Source organism: Bubalus bubalis, chromosome 22, assembly GCF_019923935.1.
Source record: "Bubalus bubalis isolate 160015118507 breed Murrah chromosome 22, NDDB_SH_1, whole genome shotgun sequence".
Lineage (NCBI taxonomy): Eukaryota > Metazoa > Chordata > Mammalia > Artiodactyla > Bovidae > Bubalus > Bubalus bubalis.
In genome coordinates, this window is record NC_059178.1 from 28,655,567 (window position 1) to 28,668,849 (window position 13,283).

The following is a 13,283-nucleotide window of genomic DNA, read 5'->3' on the forward strand; positions in this document are numbered from 1 at the left end:
CAGGTTTCTCATCTGTCAGGTGAGTTAACCATACCTAATACTTGGAGTTACCACACCCAGTAAGAGAATTTTCTCTTTCCTGGTAGATACTGGGCTTTGTGTGTGGTGTTAGGCTAAAGGAGGAAATTGAGAAAGGCCAAGGTAGGCTGATTTGATTTATAGGGGAAGAGCAGAGAGAAGGAAAAATCCACTGGAAAAGGATGAGAAAAAGGAGAGAGAAGAAAAAAGCCAAGGTAGGCCAGTTTGGGAGGAACTTGGGGAGAGTGTGGAGGAAAGCAGGAGAGAGATTCCTGCCTCATATATGTGAAGTATATTTAGAAAGAGATAGCTGGGGGACTTTGTGTGACCATTAAATCTTCCTTTAGCATTTTTAGAGCTGAGTTGAATAAGCAAATAGTTTTATCACAGAGGTTGTTGAAAACCATTTCCTTCTGCTCGCCCAAGAATGAAATAAGAATGGAAACACCCAGAAGCCTATTAAAACGAATGAACCCTCCCTGGCTTCATCCTCAACCCCAACTATAAACTCCAGCAGGTCAAAGGCTGTAACATGCCACACCATGACAGCTTGTGGATGTGGTTGCTGGCACAGGGAAGACACCAGTCTGATTTGTCGCTGAATTTATTGTCTTTCGTGGTGTTTCCAGTTTTCAAGCCCAAAGAAAATTGAGAGAAAGCCTCCCTTGATTTTCATTGTCATGAGCCTTGGGTCCCATGAGGTATGATGTGGAGCTGACCACTCTCGGGAAACTTCGAAGAAGAGCCATAAACCTTCTAGAAACATCTGTACAGAGTCATTCAAAGCTTCCTGAATCCAAAAGAAATCTCATAAAATGTCAGCAAAGCCACTCGTGCATTTTAAGACATTTCCTGAACTTTTATAGTGTACTCAGTTGCTCGGTTGTGTCCGACTCTTTGTGGCCCCATGGACTGCTCCTCAGTTCATGGAATTTTGCAGATAAGAATACTGGAGCGGGTTACCATTTCCTCCTCCAGGGGATCTTCCCAATCCAGGGATCTTTTATACTAGCAATAATAAAATGGAGAAAAGATCCCTTGGAGCAAAGGAAATGCTTTTGTTTGTATCTATACACAGGAGGTATTCTGCATTGTGAATTGATCGCATTTGATGTGAGCATCTAAACACACATATTTTAAAAACCTTTTCCTTTTTTCTGTTCTATAATAGTCACTTGTTTCAGTGGTCCCCAAAGCGGAAAAGGATGGTCTTATACAGGGAGGTTTTATATAGGTTTTTCATACAGGGCTTTACATTTGGAAATATAGTCAGAGGAATTCATGAAGACTGAACCACTGGTGATGTTGCTTTTTAGTTTTAGAAACTATTCCCATCAGACTTCTTTGTATAATTTTTGTGTATCCTTGTAAAACTAAAGGCCAGATGAAGGAGAAAACCAGTCAACTTTGCTTCCCTGTGACTGTCTCACTTCTCACACCCATCTCATTTTTACTTTGCTGCAGAATGTTGGAATTCACTGCAGCTCCACCCTCAGGTGCAGTAAACACAACTAATTGTATCAATTCTTTATTTCTTTCAGGAGCCAAAAAAAAAAGCAAATCACTTGCCCATGAAACTGAAAAGCTCCTGATGGGGTTGGAGATGCATTGAGACTAATGAAGCCCGCCGTTCACAGATCTTTTCACATGACGGAGACAGACAGAGAAGAAACCTGACTTACATCTGTCAGCTTTACAGAATGCAAAGCACCTATTCCCACAGTCCTAAAGGTTTGCTACAGGTTGAGCTGCGAGCACAAAACATTCACCCAGGTTCCTCCCACACCCACTCTATTCTCAGGACAGAATGGGCTCTTATAAATGTGTGCCCGTGGCGCCTTGAGAGATTTTCAAAGGAAGCAATCAGAACTGGCATTTCCACCTTCCCTGCAGGGGCAACCTTCTACACAGCTTAAAAGAAATAATGGTAATTTTTTTTTCCTGAATATAAAAGAGCGTTAGTGTAGAAAACTTAGAAACGCAAAAAAGGTAAGAAAAAATAAAATCACAGGATTCTGAAAATTTTGGTGTAAATCTTTCTAGGCTTCTTCTATGCATCTTTTTGATAATGGAAATATATATGAAAATGAATGAAAAAGAACATGACTCTACATTTGCTTGATACATTGAATCTTTAACTGTATAACATGAATATGTTCCCACTTCACTAAATATTTTTCAGATCAGCACTTGAAATGATTATATATGTTATATAAATGTAATATAATGTTATATTACAGAGTGGTGTTATGATTTATTTAACCAACTAAATCCCAATGGCTGGACATTAATCCCAATTTTCTGCTATTAAGATCAGTACTTCATGAAGTATCTTGTGTACAGATCTTGGCAAACTTCAGCAATAAATTCTCAGGCATAAATTTGGGGATGTGGAAATGCTGGATGTTCAAATGCATGCCCATTTGAAAGGTTTTTGACATGCAACTTTAAACATCAATTTTCAGCCTTCCTAATCTTGCTAAACATTGCAGATTATCTTAAGGAAAATACTTTGCCAATTTGATAAAGAAACATGTTATTTTAGTGTGGTTTTACTATAAATTTCTATGGGCTAATGAGGTTGAAGGTGTTCTCCCTTTTGTTCACTATTTACATTTTTTGTTTGTTTTGAGTGTTTATATTGTTTCCCTAACTGAAAACTATTCATCTTTTTCTTATTGACATAAAATATCTCTTGAAATATTAAAAATATTTTATATCTCTGCTAATACATCGACAACTTTTTCCTGGCTTTCCATTTGCCTTAAAAACATATTTATGATTTTTTTTTAAATGTGCAGAATGTTTCATTTTTATGCAGTACAAACAGTCTTCTCCTTTATATTTTATGACTTTGGTTATATAGGCTTAGAAAAGCTTTCTCTACTTCCCACAAACTTTTGTCAACAAATCATAATCACATACTGCCTTGGGATAGCTCTTTCATTGTTGGGCAAGGCATAAACAGTAACTGAAGGCCAAGACCAGCTCTTATGCTTACTTTCCCCTTACATGTCCTGCAGTTAGTAGATCATGATCCAGTCACTAAGCACATGTATTAATTGAGCAGCTACTACATTCCAGGGTTATTAAATATAGGTAAAACACACACTGGACACAATTGCTTCTTCGTGAATTCCACCAGCACACACGGTGTAATGAACACACATGAACAGTGCAAAGACCAGGGCGGAAAAGCAACAGTGATGAATCAAAGAAAAAATCCTGTTTCTTGAGAAATTTATAGTCACTGGACTCCATGTATATATAGAGAGAGTTGGGCAACTCCATATAGTCTCAAGAATATATATAAATATACTTGAGGGATTAAAGAGAAGTAAGATTTAAAAGAGTTCGGTGGTTAGGACACCATGCTTACACTGCAAGGGGCACAGGTTCAATCTCTGGTCAGAGAACTAGATCCCACATGCTGCAACTAAGACCCAGTGCAGCCAAATAAATACATATTTTTTAAAAAAAGAAATGACCCCAAAACATAGCTTAAAAAATCTATTTCATCTACCCATCAATTTTGGGGTTAGAAATTCAGAGGCAGCATATAGCAGGAAAGTGTAGTTCCTACTTTACAATTTTGGGGTCTGAGCTTGGAAGACTCAAGCGTTAGGAGCAACATGAGGGCTGGGACTGGAACCACCTGGAAATATCCTCATTTATAAATCTGACAATTGACTCTGGCTAATCACTGGGACCTCGGCAGAGGCTGTCAACTGGAACACTTAATGTGGCTTCTCCATGTGGCTTGAGCTCCTTATATCATGGCAGTCTTGGGGTAGTTGGACTACTTACATGGCAGCTCAGGGCTTCAAAAGGTGAGACTATCAGTAAACAAGATATTTCCTAACTTAGCCTCGGAAATCATTCCCACTGCATTCTGTGGGCTACTGGAGAGTTAGAGCCTGCCAGGATTCAAGGTGGGATGAAACGGTGGTTGATATAGATCCCTTCTCTCCATGAAAAGAGTGTGAAGACCACATTGTAGATGAGCATAGAGGATGGAGACATCACTGTTGGGGCCAACTCTGGAAAACACAATCTTCTACAGATAGTATTAGTTTAGGGCCTTGTCACTGGGTGAGGTCACTTAGGAATTGAGTACAGGCAGAGAAAAGAGGTCCTGGATTGAGCCCTAGGTATCAACATTTAGAGACTGGGAGGAGGAGCCAGTGGGCAGAGGCAAGCCTGGAGCAAATGCCATATCTTGCAGCAGATGCCACTTTCTGCTGAGACTCCTTAGGGACCAGGGTCAGAGCATGTTCTTGCATCAGCATCAGTTGCAAGCTGGGGCCAGGACCAGCCCTCCCCAAATGGACACTGCCTGGGGGGTCTGCTGAGCCCAACTCCTCAGCCCCACCAAGGTGCTCAGAGGGTCCCTACCTGTGAGCATTGACTCAGTACTCCAAGGCAAGTTAGAGAGGTTAGTGGAATTTAGAGCTCCCCTGTAAGGAGGGGAACCCCCAGTCCAAACAAACCTACCCTTTTAGAAAACCTATTTTTGCCTCTTCTTCAAGAGCTAGAATATCCTCCAATTTATTCAAACCCAAAGAAAATTTACCGTCCATACAGTAGCATCTGGATTGAGATTTAACTTGACTTCAATTTTCTTTAAGAACAGTGAGCGGAGATTGACATCTTGGAGAATTACCAAAACCAAGAGTCCACCTCCAGGAAACTAAACTGCCAGGAGTCCCCTAAGTGGCAGGCCCCAGGAGATAATACAAAAGAATGAAGTTCCTCTTCACACAGACCCTGCTATAGCACTTAAAAGAAACAGAGCATGTGTTGGCGATGGAGATTCTGTTACTATATAAATGTCTTGCTGAAATGGGTCTGACCTCTACGAGATTTATAAAAAACAAGGCACATGCTGTTCTTTAAACATTTTTGCTCATGCAAATGATGCCCTATTAAACCCAGTAATGCTTAACTACTAAGTTAAAAAACAACTACAGAGAACTTTGGACCACTCCAGGGTCCCCCTCACCGTTTTGAGGTTTTATGTAATTCGTATATTGTACACAAGAAGACTTGACCTGGAGCAGGCAGCAAGAAATGTGTAATTAGAAACACTTCCCAAGGAAATTACGGTGACAAGTGAAGGCTTGAGGATTTCCGCGGAAGCCTGGAGCTACAGATATTCATTATAGGTACTTGGGAGGCTCTGCTGCCCTGCTGAAAACTGTGTCTAATTGCTGTGTGGCTGGATTCAGGAGTGGAGGACAGCCCAGAGCCAGGAATGGTGTCTATGGCAACAAAATGCTCCATTTTTAAACTTTACATTTCACAAAAAGAAATGGCTTAGGGTTTTGTTTTTTTTTTTCCTCTTTCTTCCTACTAATCTTAGAGTTTGTACCAGCACAGATTACCCTCCAGGTCTAACATTTTTCCTGGTAGCTAATGACTAGCTGGGTTAAGTGCCTTTTGCTTTTACCTCAGGTGTTATCAGCTCCAGCCGATCATTAATTACTGCACCAGGAAGCATTTTTCCAATCAAATTATTGTTTAACCAAAACAAAAGAAAATGAACACTTGCTGCTGTCAACAACTATTATCAACTCTCCTTGAGAGTCTAAATGGGAATAGTGAAGGTTTTACACTTAAGGAGATGTGTCCTTCTGGGAGTGGGGGTTGGATAAGAAGGGCTTTCTCTAGATACAGCGAAGTTGCCTAAAACACTTCTGAGGATGGTTCACTGTGGGTGAGAAGGCTGCTGATCCCCAGGCAGGAAGACCCAGGAAGCTTCTACTCACACTTCCCTGGGTCTCCAGTCTCCAGTCATTCTTCTTTGTTAATGTCCATCTAACCCTGCTGTTGGGCTGGACACCCCCAACTGCTTCTATGGGAGTGTCTGAGGGGAAAAGATTGCTTTCAGGAGCAGTAAGTGAAATGTGCATGCATAATAACAACCATGTTTCCTGAGTGTAGACAGCCTGCCCCGTGGCTTACACACACACGATCCTGGGTGAATCTGGTAATGCACTCCCACCCCAAGAAGAGTACATTGCTATCCCTGTTTCACAGGTATGGAGACTAAGACCCAGAGAGGTTAACCTGGCCAAGATCCACAACAACCTGGTCAATGGCAGAGTTCATACTTGCTTCCCAGTCTTTCCATCAGTGCCTTCATTCTTTGTTTTAAATTTTTATTTGTGCTAAAATACACTTGACATGAAATCTACCATCTTAACCATTCTTAAGTGGCATTAAGTACAGTAGAGTGCAGTACAATGGCATTAAGTACCTTTCATGGTGTTGTGCAGTCATGGCCACCGTCCATCTCTAGCACTCTCTTTATCTTGCAAAACCGAAACTCTGTCCCCATTCAACAATAACTCCCCATTCCCTTCTCCCATCCTCTGGCAACCACCATTCCACTTCCTGTCTCTGAATTTGACTGCTCTAGAGACCGGAATCCAACAGTATCTGTCTTTTGTGACTGGCTTGTTTCACTTGGCATGATGTCTTCAAGTTTCATTCACACGCTGTAGCATGTGCCAGAATCTCCTTCCTTCCTAAGACTGACTAATATTCCACTGTATGTATGGGCCACATTTGGGGGCCCATTCATCCATGGAAGCACACTCAGTTTGCCTCCACCTTTTGGCTATGGTGAACAGACTGCTGTGTTTAACTCCTCACCCTTAAGATATATTGAGACTTGGAGAGTGAGTTTTACAGGAAGGTGAGCAGCCATGGACTGCTTGACATGCCCCAACCTGGGCAGATCAGCCAAGTACTGCATGGCCCATTGGCCCTTGGAGAAGGTGCCACCTCACTGATAGGGGTGGCGGTGGGGGGGGGACAGTGATGCCAGAGGCCAAAACCTCCTGCAGTTCAGCCATCAATTAGAGAGCCACAGTGCCATGCTGGCACCCCTGATGAGGAACTTAGGTATTCAAAGCCTATGTGTTTCCTGAGCCTTCGTTTCTGGGAAAATCAAGGTTCTTCAATTCCAAACTGCTCAGTCCAGACTCGATTGCAAGATTCCTCAGCTGGACTATGCGTGCCTTGGAACTCCATTGCTCATCCACCAAGCCTTGCTCTCCACTTGGTGGTTCTGAGGGTGGCTGCAGATGAGCAGTGTTCCCCTTGGAGGTTACCATCCAAAGGGTTTTAGAAATGGGAGGGGCATTTCTAGTTGTCATAATGATCTGAATGGGGAACACTACTGACATGTAACATGTGGGGCCAGGGACGAAAGGCACCATGTGTAAGGCAGTTGCCCAGGACAAAGACTTGTCCTGCATCCTGAATCTCTTCCTAACCTGTCATTAAAACATATATTGTAAGTAAGCAAAAAAACCTCATTATAATCATCTGGGACTAAAACCTAACTATGTTTTACAAAGAAACAGAAAGTAATTTTGCATGGTTTTTATATGCACTAGATTTTCCAGGAATGCAGCTATTGAGTAGATTGAGGGAGACTATTTTTTTTTTTGTATCAGAACTTTACCAACAGTTACTCACCATTTTGGAAAATTACGGCAATGTCACTCCTAGTATTTGAGTTGCAAAAAAGTGTATACAACTTTATCAGTTTCATTTGAATTGCCACCTTCAAAAGTCTACTTTGGGACTTCTCTGGTGGTCTAGTGGCTCAGACTTTGCACTCCCAATGCCGGGGACCTGGGTCAGGGAACTAGATCCCACATGCCTCAATTAAAGAGTCTGCATGCCACAACTAAGACCTGGCATAGCTGGCATAACTGGCATAGCTGGCACAACTAAGACCTGGCATATCATAAATGGATAAATAATAAAAGCACACAAACAAGTTATTATTTAAAAAAAAAAGAAAAGTCCACTTTAGGGGCCACCCTCACCCCATAGGCAGAGAAGGAAATGGCAACCCACTCCAGTACTCTTGCCTGGAGAATCCCTGGGACAGAGGAACCTGGTGTGCTGCCGTCTATGGGGTCGCACAGAGTCAGACACAACTGAAGCAACTTAGCAGCAGCAGCAGCCACCCCACAGGAGGGGTGTCTATCACTCTCCCCAGTTTGTGTTAAGTCTTCTGGTGTAGTCCTGCCCTAGCATTTACATAATGAAATATGCATCCTATTTTTATACATTTCTATTCTTTGATTTCTTCTTCTTTTATAGCCAGGGCATTATACTATTTTTATTTTAGACATTACCTGTTTTGGTCTTTTAGCTCACAAATCCTGGCAAAACTCTTGGGGCTTAATGTGTTTCAGAACTCAGAATTTTCCAAATTTTAGAAAAGCAGCATGGTCACCCAGGATATGTTATAGAACCCCTCAGCAGTGTCTAGCATAGCATCCTGTAATCAATTACGCCTATTGCCACAGCAGAACGTATATACAGACACATGGAGTGAGATCAATTAAGTCTATGAGTAGCTTCAGATCAGCTCAGGGTGGGTTTTGTTGACAAAATTTTAAAAACCAGTTTAGGATTTCTAAAGCATTTACAGATCGTGGCCCTCCATTATCTGTGGCTGTCAGAGATAATATTTATAATGAAGGGGGCGGTTTACCAAGGAGGAACTGGATCTGATAGGCTGCGAGCTCGGCTCCGCCCACATCTCACAGTTAGCCTTTGAGGTAGGGATGGGTTCCAAGTGAGGCCCTCCCTTCCTGAAGCCTCCTCTCTGTTCAAGTGAATGCGACCTGGTTGTTCTCTTTCCTGTCTGTCAGTTTTGGACCTTTTTGAGCTCATTTTGTCAGACAGCTGCCAACACACGCAATGCCCTCAGAGGTAACTGACCACATAATGGCTGCTCCAAACACGACAGGGGGCTTCCCTGGTGGCTCAGCGCTAAAGAATCAGTCTGCCAGTGCAGGAGACTCGGGTTTGATCCTTGGGTTGGGAAGATCTCCTGGAGACGGAAATGTCACCCCACTGCAGAGTTCTTGCTTTGGGAAATCCCACGAACAGAGGACCTTGGTGAGCTATAATCTATGGGGTGGCTAAGAGTCGAACAGCGCTGAGCGGCTGAGCCCGCTAAGCAGGACAGATAGGTGTTCTATGAGCTCCTCTCCCTCCGCTCTTCTGTCCAAAGGTAACTTGTTCTCTCTGCCTAAAATCCCGTTTTATCCCCCTTGTCCGCCGGCTGTTTTGTTTTGTTTTTAAATTTCTGGTCTACCTTAGTTCCCGGCCAGGGATAGAACTCATGCCCCTTGCATTACAAGCACAGAACCTTAAGCCCTGGACCGCCAGGGAAGTCTGGGGGATTCCTCCTTAAAGCCCCAGGCTAAATGTCATCTATTTATGGGACTTCCCCAAAGCTTTCCAACAGCATTTGACACCACCCTTAGGCAAGATCCCCCGGTAACTCTTGGTACTTTCATTCACTCCGGAAATGCGAATGCTTTTTTTTTTTTTTTGAGTGTTTACTGTGTGCAGGGGACTGTGCTAGGCTGAAGAATGCGGACCCTATATGACCTTGGATTTCCTGGTCTCCCAAGGCGCTGCTCCCAGCACCAGCCGTTCATCAGCCTGTTGTCCTTGCCAGGGGAGCGGAGGTTCCCTCCAGCTCCTCTCCCAGAGCATTTCCTTTCCCACAGACAGGAACTCACATTTGTAGGGCAGCTTCGTGATGTGCCAAACACCCTGCAAGGTTCTGTTCTCTTCCGAAAGGGGGCCGCTGCTGTTGTGCCCAGCAGACCAAGTCCCGGGATAGGCGTGCTGCGTCTTCTCCTGAATTTTAATTTCAGAGATTTGGGAGGGGGAGTTCATTAGCATAACCTAAGTCAGTTAAAACCTTTTCACATTAAATCAATTGTGGATATACTTCGGGGCAGAATGCTCAATTAACCCACATTGTTCTTAATTTACTATTTGAAGAGATAATACATGTCCGTGAAGCAAAATTCAAAAGGTATCAAAGAGTTGAGAATGAAAAGTTACCCCTCTGTTCTCCAACCACCTGGCTTCATTCCCAGGAAGCAACCACCTTTCCCATGTTCTTGGGAATTCTCCAAGAAATCATCTCTACACAGTACAAGTAAGTAGGTATGTGGGTTGTTATTTGTTATTTAGTATAAGGAGCATAAAATACACATTGCCCCTGCAGCTTTCTTTTTTTCCGATGACACTACATCTTGGAGACTTTTTCATAAATATTCATAGAGAGTTATTTCATTCTTTCAACAGCTGCACAATTTTTCATTATGTGGATGTGCCAAAATTTGTTAACCAGCCCTGTGATGGTTTTTTCCAATAGTTTCCTATTACAAGGAACATTCCAACAAATATAATCCTGAATATTCTTCTGTACATGTGTTAGTATATCTGTAGGGCAGATTTCTGGAAGTAGGTCACAGGGCAGAGTGCATGGTCCACGTGCTCTCTGAAGAGTGCTCCCAGTCTACACTTCATCAGAGTATCTGTTTCCGATCCCTTAACCAAGTCACAACAGACAATGTACTTTCAACCTTTCTGACCTTGGCCAATCTGATTGGTGAAACTTGTATCCCATTAGAGTTTTCTTTTTTTTTTTTTAATTATGCAGAAGGAGGAGTATCCTTTTATTTTCTGAATGTGCAAGACCCACTTGTATTTCTTATTCTGGGAGCTATTTCTTCATATAATTTGCCTATGTTTCTCTTGGATTGTTGGCTTTTCTTTAATTGACATTTAAGATTTCTTTAAATATTAAAGAAAGGTGCCTTTTGCAAATTGAATTTGCAAATGTTTTCCTCCAGTATGGTTGTCTTTTGATTAGTCTGCTTCCCTTGCCCCGCCCCCCACCTCATTTGTTTTATACATATGTATATAGTAGCTAAATTTTCCTTTGCTTTTTTTAAAGCAATATTTAGTATCATTTTGGATGCAGTGTGCCACTTGTGGAATCTTAGTTTCCAGGCCAGGGACTGATCCCAGGCCACCAAAATGAGAGCACCAAGTCCTAACCACTGGACCATCAGGGAATTCCCTACCCATTTTGTTTTTATATTTTAAAAATCTTTTTAAAATAATCTTTGCCAAGCCATATGGCCTGTGGGATTCTATAATAGTTCCTCTACCAGGGATTGAACCTGTACCCCCTGCACTGGCAGCACAGAGTCTAAAATCACTGGACCACCAAGGAAGTCCCAATTTACCTTTGCTTTCATTGCTCTTGGGTTTTATGTCGTATTTACAAAGGCTTCTCCCCTATCTGAGCTGATTTTTAAAATATTCTCTCATTAATTCTTTCCACAAAAAATGTATTAAGTTCTGACTCTGTCCCAAGCACTGCTTCAAGGGCTGGAGTTTCAGTGTTGAACAAGGCAAACATGAGTACAGGTTCTGAGCTCTTTTGCTAAGGTCTTTGGCACTTTTCCTAACTACTTACATGATTTCATTTTTTTGCATTTAAATCTTTCTTCCATTGGGAATTTAACCTGGTATAAACTGTGAGGGATCTACTTTTTTTTTTCCCAACTGGCAACCCAGTAATCTTGGCATCACTGACTAAATAATTTATCTTATCTTTACTAATTTGAGATGTCAGTTATCATATGCTAAATTCCCCTAGCTCACACATTTTTATGCTAAAAAGACCTCAAATAAATGTTCTGCTTTGAGCTTCACCAACAGACCCCTCAAGCTGTCAGTTTTCTCTTTTCTAACTTTTTTATTTATTTTTTGACATCATGGTGCAGCATGTGCGATCTTAGTACCCCCACCAGGGATTGAACCTGCGTCCTTAAAGTGGAAGCACCAAGTCCTAACCACTGAACCACCAGGGAAGTCCTAGTCTCTTTTTTGCCTGTAGAAGCACTTGGTGGGAAGAGTGAGTACCAGCAACATCTTTTCATCCTCTCTGAAAGTGAAAGTGTTAGTCCCTAAGTTGTGTCCAACTCTTTGCATCCCCATGAATTGTAGTCCACCAGACTCCTCTGTCCATGGGATATCCCAGGCAAGAATACTGGAGTGAGTAGCCATTCCCTCCTTCTCCAGGGGATCTTCCTGACCCAGGGATCGAACTCGGGTCTCTTGCATTGTGTGTGTGTGTGTGTGTGTGTGTGTGTGTGTGTGTGTGTGTGTTGGGGGGGGGGCGGAGTTGGGGGGAATTCTTTACTATCCGAGCCATCAGGGAAGCCTTTTTATCTTCTTTACTCTTTTTAATTTTTTTTTTTTTTTTTTTTTGGCTTTGCTGGGTCTTCCTTGCTGCCCAGGGCTTTCTCTAGTTGTGGTGAGTGGGGACTGCTCTTCTTTGTGGTGTGAGGGCTTCTCATTACGGTGACTTCTCTTGTTGCAGAAAACAGGCTCTAGGTGCACAGGCTCAGTAGTTGTGAGGCATGGGCTTAGTTGCTCCACAGCATGTGGAATCTTCCTGGACTGGGGATCAAACCCATGTCCCCAGCATTGGCAGGCGGATTCTAAACAACTAGACCATCAGGGAAGTCCCATCCTCTTTACTCTTTACAGTAGTAAGCTCCAAGATAAGAGTGTGTATCTCCATTTCCCAAGCAAGGAAATTTGACCTAGAGAAGTTAGAAAAGTGTCCCAGTAGGCTAGACTTTACTGTTTTACCTGCCCCGCACTTCCTTTCTTCTGGGAATGCCCCTCCCCCTGTGACCATCCATCTGCCTCTGGGAGTGAATGCCTGTTAGCCAAGATGAGAAGTCCAGGGCCTGCTCCACACAAGCTCTGCCAATCAGTCCTCCTTTGTAAATCTGAGAAGGAAACCAGAGGGTCCAGACTCTGTAGGTTATAAAGGTGAGAATCTGTCCAGGGCCCTGTTTCTTGCCCAGTGGACTAAAAGAACAGAATCTGCAGAGGGAGTGTGTGAACCAGGAGCTAGAAAAGGTTAAGGGGGCAAGAAAAGGCAGGCTCCTAAGTGTTCAGATCGACATACTTTCTGTGACTGGGAGCCACCTGTATTCCTATTTCTGTGTTCCTTGAGACCTTCATATATCCTTATTTTTTTTAAGACTTTTTTTTATGTGAACCATTTTCAAAGTCTTCATCGAATGTTTTACAATATTGTTTCTGTTTTTATGGCCTGTTTGTTTGATGAGAAGTATGTGGGAGATTAGCTCCCCACCAAGGCCTGAACCCACACCCCTTTCCAACTCCCCCTGAGTTGCAAGGTGAAGGCTTAACCACTGGACTGCGAGGGAAGTCCGGAAACCTTCCTATACCTTTAGATATTATAAATAGAATAAATTCTCCTTAAGCCACTTTGACTTGGGTATTGGTCACCTGTGATCAAAGGGATCCTTGAATGTGGCTGAAATGAGCCCAGTTCTAGAATGGCTTGTTTCTAACACCTTCTCTTGGGTACATCA